The following is a 10,244-nucleotide window of genomic DNA, read 5'->3' as shown; positions in this document are numbered from 1 at the left end:
CTATTCTATTCTATTCTATTGCCATGCTCAGCTGGTGGGTGGGTAAAACAGCTCCAAACCCCGTGGGTGGGAACTCCCCTGCAGCTTTTCTACGAACTTTTTTCTCTGCAGAATATCCCATTCTGAATCACAAACACAGGTTTCTGTATGACAGAGGTGGCTACTTCTTCAATGCATAGAAAATGGGTTTGATTCTCCAAGTTACCCACAGAACTGCTGTTAGCCAAAACACTGATACTGTTGAGAGGCTGTAAAAATATGTTGAATTATCTGCTTTCCACTAATATGGAGAGCCAGGAAAAAAGCTCATGAAGAAGTCTAAGTTTACCTGAAAATCAAGCCAAACGAGTTTTTCTCTCCCCCCCTTCTGTGTGCTTCTGTAATGGAACGAGTTTGAATCTGGAGGTATCAAATTCAGAGCAGTTTAAATGTTAAACGTGGACTGAGAAAGCAGAGCTTTTTAAAAGATTTCATTGAACGTTGTTTTTCCTTGAGCAGTCTCCCCGCTTGTGCAAATGGCACGTAAGCCTTTTTACAAGCGGTCTATTCATAGTGACACTGGCTACTAGATCTCCCTCCGCTCACAAAGTTGTTGGTCCAGCCCCAGTCCCTCGGCTTCATTAAAGGGTTTGTGTTTGGTGGACATGCTGTGGGCTCTTTTCATCTCTCGGCCTCCGTTCAGGCTATTTTTAAATGTCAGGTTCAAGCGCTGCGCCTGGGCAGAGCTGCCGCCGGGATGGCCGTGCCCTGCGTGTTTACGGAGATCTGCTCAGCTGAGAGCCAGAGCAACCTCAATGCTCAATATAGTGTCCTTGGTCAAGAGCTCAGAGCATGCTCAGAATCGACGTAGCTCAATAAATCCTCCCAGGTAGTTTCAGAAAAACTCACCCAAATAAAACCAAGTGCTGCACCGACTGACGGAAAGCCTTGGGGGAGACGAGTGAAAGCCAGACTCCTGCCTGCTCCCTGGTCACGGCATGGGGAGCTTTGGTGAGCAGAGATTTTGCTGTATCTATGTTCTTTCTGTGGAACTTGGTGGGTTTTTTTATATTGTTTGTTCTGGTTTGTGTAGCAGGTTAGTGCAGCATTCCCTTCTGCTCTTTCCCCGGGAGCACCAGCTCCTCCCTGGGGGAGAACGGACCAGAAACTCGCCTTCCCTTTTCCCTTCCCAATTTCAAACCTCCCTTTAGAGAACGGGGACACAGGCGTCGTACTCTGTGCTTCTGCCAGACTGAAGGCAGTTCTGCCTGCAGTCAGGAAAAGCGGCATTGCTTTGTGTGTACCTCTCTGAAATGAAGCACAGCCCGCTCTCTCCTGGCAGACCAGAGACCTCTCTCCCCCAGCTCTGCTCCCTGAAGGTGCTTTTGCTGGGTTCTGGCCCTGCTTTCATACACGCAGCTACGCCAGGCTCTGTGCCAGTTGCTTTTTTTGCCTGCTGCTCTCTGGACCAAGGGGAAAAAAAAAAAAAAAAAAAAAGATGTGTGCAACCCGTGCCAGGAGCACAAGCTGAGGTTTTCCAGGCGAGGTGCTGGGTCCAGCCAGGCTGCAGGGCAGGCAGAGCTCCCAATGTTTCCCTGGGGCTAGAGAGATCTCGAAAGTGCTCTGTGTCTGTATGCATGTCAACTCCAGGACTAAAACAAATGGTCATTTAAGTCAGTAGATTATCAGAGAGCACCCACATTTCAAATCTCCTTTTCTCTGTACTATAAAGGCAAGTGATAACTGCTCCCAAATTGCATTTTAAAATTTTCTCAAAAACTGTCCCAAGAATCTCTGTTGCTGTCATTGTTTGAGGAAGCCTTTGAAATCTGGCAAGGAAAAAACCCTCTGAGCTAGATAAACTTTTTCTTTGTAAAGACTTAGCCAATTTTTCAAGTCCTGAAACCTGCTGTTTATCATCCTGTGCACCAAAATGGAGTGTGGAGAAACCAACATACTTGCTGGTACAAAAAATATGCAGATAACGGAAATAGTGGCATTTCTTAACTTTGGAATGCTCCATTTGCAGCCTAAATTGATACCACTGATCTCTCCGCACCTGTCTGAGGTTAAGACACTAGGCAAGAAGCAAATTCTAAATTATTCTAAATGACAGTGTGGGAAATCGTTTTTATTTGTAAAAGCAACTTGTACGAGCCAACAAAATGGTCTCAAAACCTTGTCTGTGTCAATGCTGCCAAGGCAGTTCTGCAAAACACAATCATTTTTTATAGTAAACCCTTTCTTATCCTTTACTGAGGAGTTTCTTCCATAAGTGAAACTCCTTCTGCACAGGCTTTGTAAATCTAATAGTCATGGCTCAAAACACTTAAATTTTTTCAGCATAAGGTGTATGAAGAACTGTTGATTTGAATCATAACAGCACAAACAGTTTCCAGTTGTCCTCATCCAGCGTGTCTAACCCACGGACCTTGGTGCAGATAAAGCTATACAATCCGCTGGCAGGGCTAAGCAACAGGCAGCAAGTAAGGAAGCCTTTGAGAGTTATCATGAGTTTTGTGAACCCAGATGTCCACCTGTGAACGACCAGATTCAAGATCTAGTCGTGATGGCTCCAGGATATGCTCTTTCTGCAAAGCTTTGCCTCAGAACGTAACTAACACATAAATCAAAGTGAATCACAAAAAATATTTAGGAAACTCACAAGATACGATACACACCTTTAAAGTCAGGCTTTCCCTTATTTTCTTTAAGCAAACATATGCTGCACATTTCAAAAAAGCTGATACAAAATACCCAGTCACTTCTTTCAGGATCCCCTGGCATTTTGAACAGCCTGGATTAAGATTTCTGCAAGTCCTTTTCTGGGGGCTGACTACAAGGAGCCGTCTGGATGTGTAAAACACTGCTTGTAGCTGTTCCTCCCCCAGCAGATTTGGTAGAAACAGTAAATTGGGATTCCTTGCCAGATCCTGCCCCAGCCTGCTGCTGACATGCGGGAGGGCTGTGCTGCCCCGGGCGGTGGAAAAGCCTCGCAGTATGCCCAGCTACCCACGGCACGTCAGATGACAGACCGCCTAGTTAAACATGGCAATGACGTCTTGATTAGAGAAAAGAAAACATCAATAAATGGTAAATCTATACATAGGAAAACAAATAACCATGAGCTTTGATTGTTCAAGTTCACAGCAGAGATTACTTACCTTGGCAGATACATATTCAAGACATACGGCTTGTAATTCCTTAGCTAGTGCTAAGCAAAACCATGTGTTTTTCTAAAACAAGGGGAAAGTTTAACTCCAACACTGTGCAAAGACAGAGCTATGGTCATAACTTCTGCTCATAGCAAAACTAAATTGAAAAGGGCCAAGCAAAAGGGTCCCAGAGAGAAGAGCAAAGACTGAGCAGCAGCTTGGAAGAGAAGCAAAAAGTGGGTTACAGACCCACGCCAGGGATGGGGAGAAGACGTGCACTGGCCACAGATATGCCCATGGCAATGTGGGGTGAAGAACAGGGTGTATAATCAGGAGCTTCTCCAGCGACGAGAAGTTATGGTGCTTCCTGTGACTTCAGGTGTGGCAGTAACTCAAAAAATGAAGCAGGGGCCGTTTCAGCAGCTCCTCTCCCCTTCTCTCCTTAGGAAGCCAGCCATAACCGCAGGGCTGGCTGCGTACTCCCCCTTCTCCACTGTCAGCTGTCCTGCAGCATCATGTTTAACAAACTGAAAGCTCTGTTGCCTATAAAGGGGTCCGAGGATGAGGTATATAGGACTTTAAAGTCAGCTTGCTCTCATGTGACCTTCATGCAACCCAAACCAACTGCAGTGGTAGCGAAGCTGAGCCCATGCCCTGGGTAAGTTTTTCCTTCCATCAAATGGCTTTATTAAGATTTCTCCTCCTTCCTTGTCCAGATAAAGGTCCATTATTAAAAATGGTTGTAAGGCTGCTGCAACCACTGCTTACCACCCAAAAAGGCCTCGATTCTGTTCATTTCCCACAGATGGTATTTTATTGGTGCAGCTGAAAGCTTAGACGGAACTGTCATTTGGCGACACTGTCCTCATTAAAAGATAATGCGGTCAAAAAAACAAATAAAAGCACATGAGAAAGAAAGAGACTGGGAAACACGAGCAGTGCGTTGAACCCTGGGCTGTGCTCACCGCCAGCCAGGCCAGCAGCCACTGCTCTGCCTTGGCAGCAGCTCCCCGAGCGCGGGCACGGTATCAGAGCTGGCAGCTGCCAGAGGTACGTGCAAAGTACTCCTGTGATTAAAGATGCATCCGTCATTGTTATAAATTAGCAGAAGCCAAGTTTAAGTGTGAAGAGCCGCCAACAAGAAGGAGCAGTTAAAAAAAAAAAAAAAAAAAAAGGCTACAGTTTTCTATCACTCACATTGCAAACAGATGTCCCACCAATATTGGACCAGGGCACCCCAGCCAAAGAGGTGAAATCATGCTTCTCAAGGGATGTTTAGAAATAAGTCATTTACTCCAAGGTGAAGCGGAGGACCACATGCTTGGCAGTCGAGGGCAGCATGTACCAAAAGGCTGTGTGGAGAAAGGGGGGTGATGAGGAATTTGGAAGCAGTTTAGCAGGATTTGGAAGATGGTAGGAGAGGTGGTTTGGGAAAGCTAAAGAAAACATAAAGAGAGAAAAAAACGTTTACAGAAGAGGTGTAACAATGACTTGACAGAGAAGGGAGAGTCTCTGGCAACTATTTCTGGTCAGAAAAATATTAGTAGGATCAAAGCGGTGCTTAGGGAGGCTCTGCTCCTTTTCAAACTGCTTTGAATGAACTACACTCAGTGAAAGTGATAGTGGTAAACTCTTTAAACAGGGACCTTGTCATGTAACTGTACTATTTAAAGATGTGTCAGCATTAGGATAAATATAGCATCCACTAGTAATGGTCCAAGAAGTCGCTTCAAATTCACATGAGAATATTTATCACAAGCCCCAGCAGAGTCCAGCCATGTCACTGCTGCAGCAAGAGCTCCCAAAGCAAAACCTCCCTGTGCCGCTGCAGACAACTGAACGGCAGTGGCTGGAGCTTGGTTTGAAACCAGTACGGAGGAAACACTTCACACTGCTCCAGTACCGCTGCCCTGCAAACTGCCTCTCAGAGGAGACATAACGCAGAGACCCAGGCTACATATGGTCGTTAAAGTTTTGTAGGAGATGGGGTGACAACCCCAAGGACCTGGACAAATTCCAGGCTATTTAATTGCTTTCTGTCTCCCTGAATTCCTCCGGCGCTTCCCTTTGGGCGTGCTGGTTTCTGCTTCCTGCCCCGAATCACGGCACAGTGCAGCTGGAGCCGGATTGCCCCAGGCACGGAGCTGAGAGCCTGCTGGAAGATGCTGGCTTGATTGAAAACTCATTGTTTTCCAGCCCTGCGAGGAAACCGCATCTGCAGCTCCTGCAGAAGAGCTGCCTGTCCCCAGCGCTGGGCTCTGCCTTGCAGCTCCGCTCCTTGCAGCCCACCTCACCGCTGCGCAGGGAAAGCAACTTCGCTGCAAGCAGGGAAATCGCACATGCCAAGCCTACAGAAAAGGGAGGAGGATTAGGGCTTTCCTCAACCCATCTCAGTGGGCTCGACGTGCCGTCCTACTCTGAACGTGCGTTGCAGTCAAATTGGGTACCGCAGCCTCTCGTAGCCCACCGAGCGCTCTGCTCCCTGATGTTCCCGGCCATCCCTGGGACAGGCAGCGCAAAGTCAGGCCCAGGGATGAAGGAGTCTGGAACCGGGCCATTTGGAAGCTTTTTGGTTGCACGAGGTTAATAAAAGCCTTTTCCAACAAACACAGAAGAGCTCCATCAAAGCCTTAGCAAACCCGCCGGCCGTGGCTGCGTCACTACCTAGCTGAAATCAATGAAAATCTTCTCAGCTTTCTTTTTGCTGAACATCACATCTGTGGCTCTGACAAAGGCAGTGATGGGGACGGGATGGATGAAATAATCCTCAAGCCCACAGCACCGCACCCGAGGGCAGTGGGTGCTGGCGCAGTTCGGACAGCAGTCGCTCTGGTGGTATTACAAACAAAAAAGCATCCCATCTTCCCCTGTTTCACAGCCAGTTTGCCTTGGAGGAGTCCATGATGATTACTAATTAGTGAAATTACATCACAAGAAACAAGACACTACTTAGCAACCAGCAGGAAAGACTTGTAATCAGACTATGTAAAAGTAGGGGTTTATTTGTTTTGGTCTATTCGCTTCAGTCAACAACACTTGCTGTTAAATGTTAAGTAAAATCCTTCCTTTAAGCAAATCCTCTCCCAACAGGAGAAGCATGGTAAAGGAGGGAAGACATGAACCTAGGAGTAAATCCTGTATTTTGCTCCAAGTCACAGGAAATACATTTGCCCTTCCCTGTTCACTTAGTGATGATAAAATAGGAAGTCCATGAATTATGAGTGAGGGTCTCACATTTCGTGGAGGGCTGTTCTCTAGAGCAGCGTGGCAGGCGTGCAATGGGGCTGCGGTGCCGCATGCTCCTGCGGGAGCTGAGCTGGCGGCAGCAGCACTGGTCACTCGGAAGCGATCGGCTATGGGGAATTCTACAAGGTGAAAACCTCTGCGTCAGCGCAAACTGTCAGGATATCATTTGGATGAGAATGCTATTTGAATTTTGAATCTGAGAAATTCCACATTAAACATGGCTTTTGGACAAAGGAAAAATCAAAAGTGCAAATTCAAATCCAGATACTCTTCAGCCTTCCCAAGTTCTACGTGTAACCCCTGTTGTTGTGGTACCAGATAATGCGTAAACCCAGAAGGGAAGGGATCATCTGAATATGGTTGAATCTCAGAGGAGCAGCTGATTTCACAAGGGCTCTGGAACTTTGGCAACTAAATCTCAGGGCACTGAACGGCAAGAAAACTTTAGTCAAAGTTCTGAACATCTTACAGAAAGAGGGATGCAGACTGCTATGAACCCTGTCCTGACCCAGACCCAGCAGAGCACCAACTCTGCTGAGGGAACAAATTAGGTAACATTTAGCCCTTGTAACACAGAGCACCAGCCTCTCCTGTGCAGCAACCTGTGCACAGGGTGCATTCAGCGAAGCAAGGGACTCAGTGCCCTGAGAGCAGGTGGAAAAGCATGCGAGATGGCCACGGTGATGGGAAGCAACGGGCAGGGGGAGGACATGGTGCCCCCGGCAGGTGGGTAGCTCAGGCCAGGGAGGGAGGAGAACAGGAAAGCAAAAACCTCTTCCAGTTGCAACAAGAACTGATCAAACCCAGAAAGAGTCTGTGGCAGAGATGGGTGAAGGGACAGCGGTGGAGGGTGGTTTGAAGACTTGGCTTGGAAGGCCATCCCACGTCAACAGAGAAAAGGTAAAATAAAAAAAGTCATTGCCCTGATGGTGTTGCTTTCCTCTGTAAAAACAATGCTTTTAAAAGTGTTTCTTCCCCTCTGATAACAGAGGGAAATGTTATACAAGGATTTCCATTCTTATCTAGGGAGCTCCTAGACAGGGTGGCCTTTCCCCTGACATGGCAAGCTGCCTCTCCAAGCAACTTCTCCTTCAGGAATAAAAACATTTTTAGAAAAGCAGCTTTTATTCAGTATATCTTCTGTATTTATTTGTCTTGGTGCTCTTTTTTTCAACCTGATGGCACTGCAGAAACACCCATCTCCTCTCAAAGGACCGCTGGGTCTCAGTCACTGCATGACTTGGGCACCGGCTCTTTCCATGTGATGAGCAGCTGAGAGCTGCAAACGTATCTCAGAAAGTCATTAGTGTTGGAACAAATTCTCCACTTGTGCTGAAGTGCCCCATGGCAGCCTTCTACCAGAAACTGAAATATTCATCATGACAGGCATCCCGAGGCACTGCTGTCGCTGTACCCTCAGACCTGGGAGCATGGCAGGGGCTAGGACGTGACATCTGCGTTCTCGGTACCGCAACCTGCTGGCAGCAGCTGAGCAGTGTCCAGGTGTCACCCCCTGAGCTTCTCTGCAGCCCTCCTCAGGCACTCCAAGGAAGCGAACAGAGACCATCTGTTGTTATCTGCTAACAGCACCCCGCTGTATTTTAAATCATAGCACTGGTGATACCGTTTTCAAGGTGGCTCAGGCCGAGATGCGTTCCCTGAGCTCCCCACGTCTGTGGGAAAGTTCTGTTCAAAACTGAACTTTGGTCTGAACTTTGGACTCATCCTTATTTCTGAACCTCGCGAGCTGCACAGCTTGTCCTGTATCAGTGACCCACTGTTCAGCTAAGCCCTGACTGATACGCCGCTGGTACCTGTAATTAGGTACTTGTCGTTGCCTCCTTGCTGGTGGAAGCTATCACTGAGGGGTGCGTTTGGCCCATTAATAACTTCTTTCCAGATGACTCCATGAAAAACTGGTTGAATTCACTTTCTGGAGGACACCTGGTGACGTGCAGCACGCAGTACACCTTCCATCGGCCACATTTCTTCAGCGTTAGCCTGGGCATGAATTTTGGGCTAGTTGTTAACTAGCAGCTTTGGGATTAATTTGTAACTTCAGGCTGGACTTCCAGTGGATGCCAAGTGTCTGCTATAGGCTATTGTGGTCCTGAAAAGGAGAGTCAGTAGGAAGAAGGGTTTGTGAGAGCTCCCCGATGGGCACTTTGGAGGTGTTTTGGGGCCATCCGCAAGGCAATGTTTTATTGCAGGCTTCCATGGAGATAATGTGCTCTCAGACGGGAGCTGGGTCCTGTCCCTCTGTACATGAGGCTTTTCAGTCAAATGGAGGAGGGATATTCTCTCCTATCAGGGAAACTTTGATATGCTCAACTCGCACTAAATTACTGCAAGTTGCCTTTAGTTTAAAATAAAAGGAAATTGGCCAATGCCTGTATTTGCATACCTGATGTTTATTTTATGTAGCTTTAGCACAGATGCAAATAGCAGTTCACAGACTTATGAGGTGAAATATAATGGTCCAGGGCAAAGTGAAGAGAAACAAGAAATGCTGGATAGAGCCTGTACCAGGCAATTCCTGCACTAGGTCAAACAGTTAAACGTTAAAGGAACAGCTTTTTCCTATTGTTTCTGGGTTAGGTGGACTGCAAGCAGGGGAGGACATCAGAATTACAGAGCACAGCAGAGAGAAAGTTTCTGTATTTTCTATAAGCTGATGTAAAATAGAGACTTGTCCAGCCTAATTCCTGCACACTGAACTCATGTGGAGAAAAAACCACACCCCACTCCCCCCAAATGCAAAAATAATGTCCTGAGACAGAAGAGGATGAAAAAATGTAATGGAAAAGAAGCCTCCTAAGTTTAAGCCTAACAAGCCAGCCTCCTCTCCGTGCGGAGGGAGGATCCCAAGGTACAGACCTTCCCCAAATAAGACAGTCACTGCCTGGATGCTGCTGCCTTCCCACATTTGCTCACAAGCTGAGAGAGACTGTTTGCTCCTTCTCAGTACACTGTCATAACTGCTTTATTGCAGACTCTGCTGAACCAAGACAGCAAGTTTCAGCTGGAAATATAGTCTATTTCCAAAATGAAATGCAGGCTCCATTTTATTTTTACATTTATGTATTGGCAACACACTTAGGCCTTGATATCTGTATCAGAATCTTTCCTCTTTATTGCTCCTCTACACATAACATCCTGCTTTCATTAGGAACACAGGCATTTCTCTGGAGTCTCTGGTAGAAGAAAGTTTTTTGTGGATAGAAAAAGGCTTCAGAAAAAATTGCATAACACTAGGGCATTAAATATGTACTTTTCTCAGAAACTACTTTTCAATCAGAAAAACAAACAAGTTAGTACCAAAATAACCTTCATGAGTCAATCAAAACTATCAGAGAAGGGCATTACCAACACAGCTGGTAGCATATTCCCCGGAACATCCATTGTGGAGAACCTTTCAGAGCACGAACAATCAAAACCAGAACAGACAGCCTTGAACGATGCTTTGTAAAAAGCTTAATCGCAATCAGATTGACGCGATGCCAGGGTACTGTCAACAATGGGCTGGTAGAGAGCAGGAGTTAAGTGGTGGTGCAACACGAATAATACCGCTTTGATTTGCATAACACTGTCTGACTGTAAGTTTGTGCAACAGAAAAGCACACGGCTTGGCAAGATTAGCTCCATTAATACGCTTTACTAACACAGTCCCTAGGAGAGAAGTCCGGCGCGAAGGTTTGGACCTCGGCGTGCGGCGTAGCTCTGTGCAATGGCACACACCTCACTGGAGCTGGGCATTAGTCATGCTCCAAACAGTCGTCTTTTGGGTTAAGATACTCAAAAGGGTCAACCACTGAGAAGGCAGGGGGGAACCGCAGGCTGTACCAGCTCCTAGGTACTGCAATA

The 10,244-nt window shown here is 46.8% G+C and overlaps 1 protein-coding gene across 1 annotated transcript in view; it reads left to right on the top strand.

Moving 5' to 3' along the window:
• The first annotated feature begins 757 nt into the window (after positions 1–757).
• LPAR4 (lysophosphatidic acid receptor 4) overlaps positions 758–10,244 on the top strand; it is a 28,947-nt gene continuing 19,460 nt past the window's right edge. Inside the window, exon 1 of the mRNA XM_069811584.1 lies at positions 758–990. The gene's annotated coding sequence lies outside the window, so the exon portion shown is untranslated. The remainder of the gene's footprint in view (positions 991–10,244) is intronic.

This window comes from Haliaeetus albicilla, chromosome 23, assembly GCF_947461875.1.
Source record: "Haliaeetus albicilla chromosome 23, bHalAlb1.1, whole genome shotgun sequence".
NCBI classification, from domain to species: Eukaryota; Metazoa; Chordata; class Aves; order Accipitriformes; family Accipitridae; genus Haliaeetus; species Haliaeetus albicilla.
This window is presented reverse-complemented; position numbering and strand designations above follow the sequence as displayed.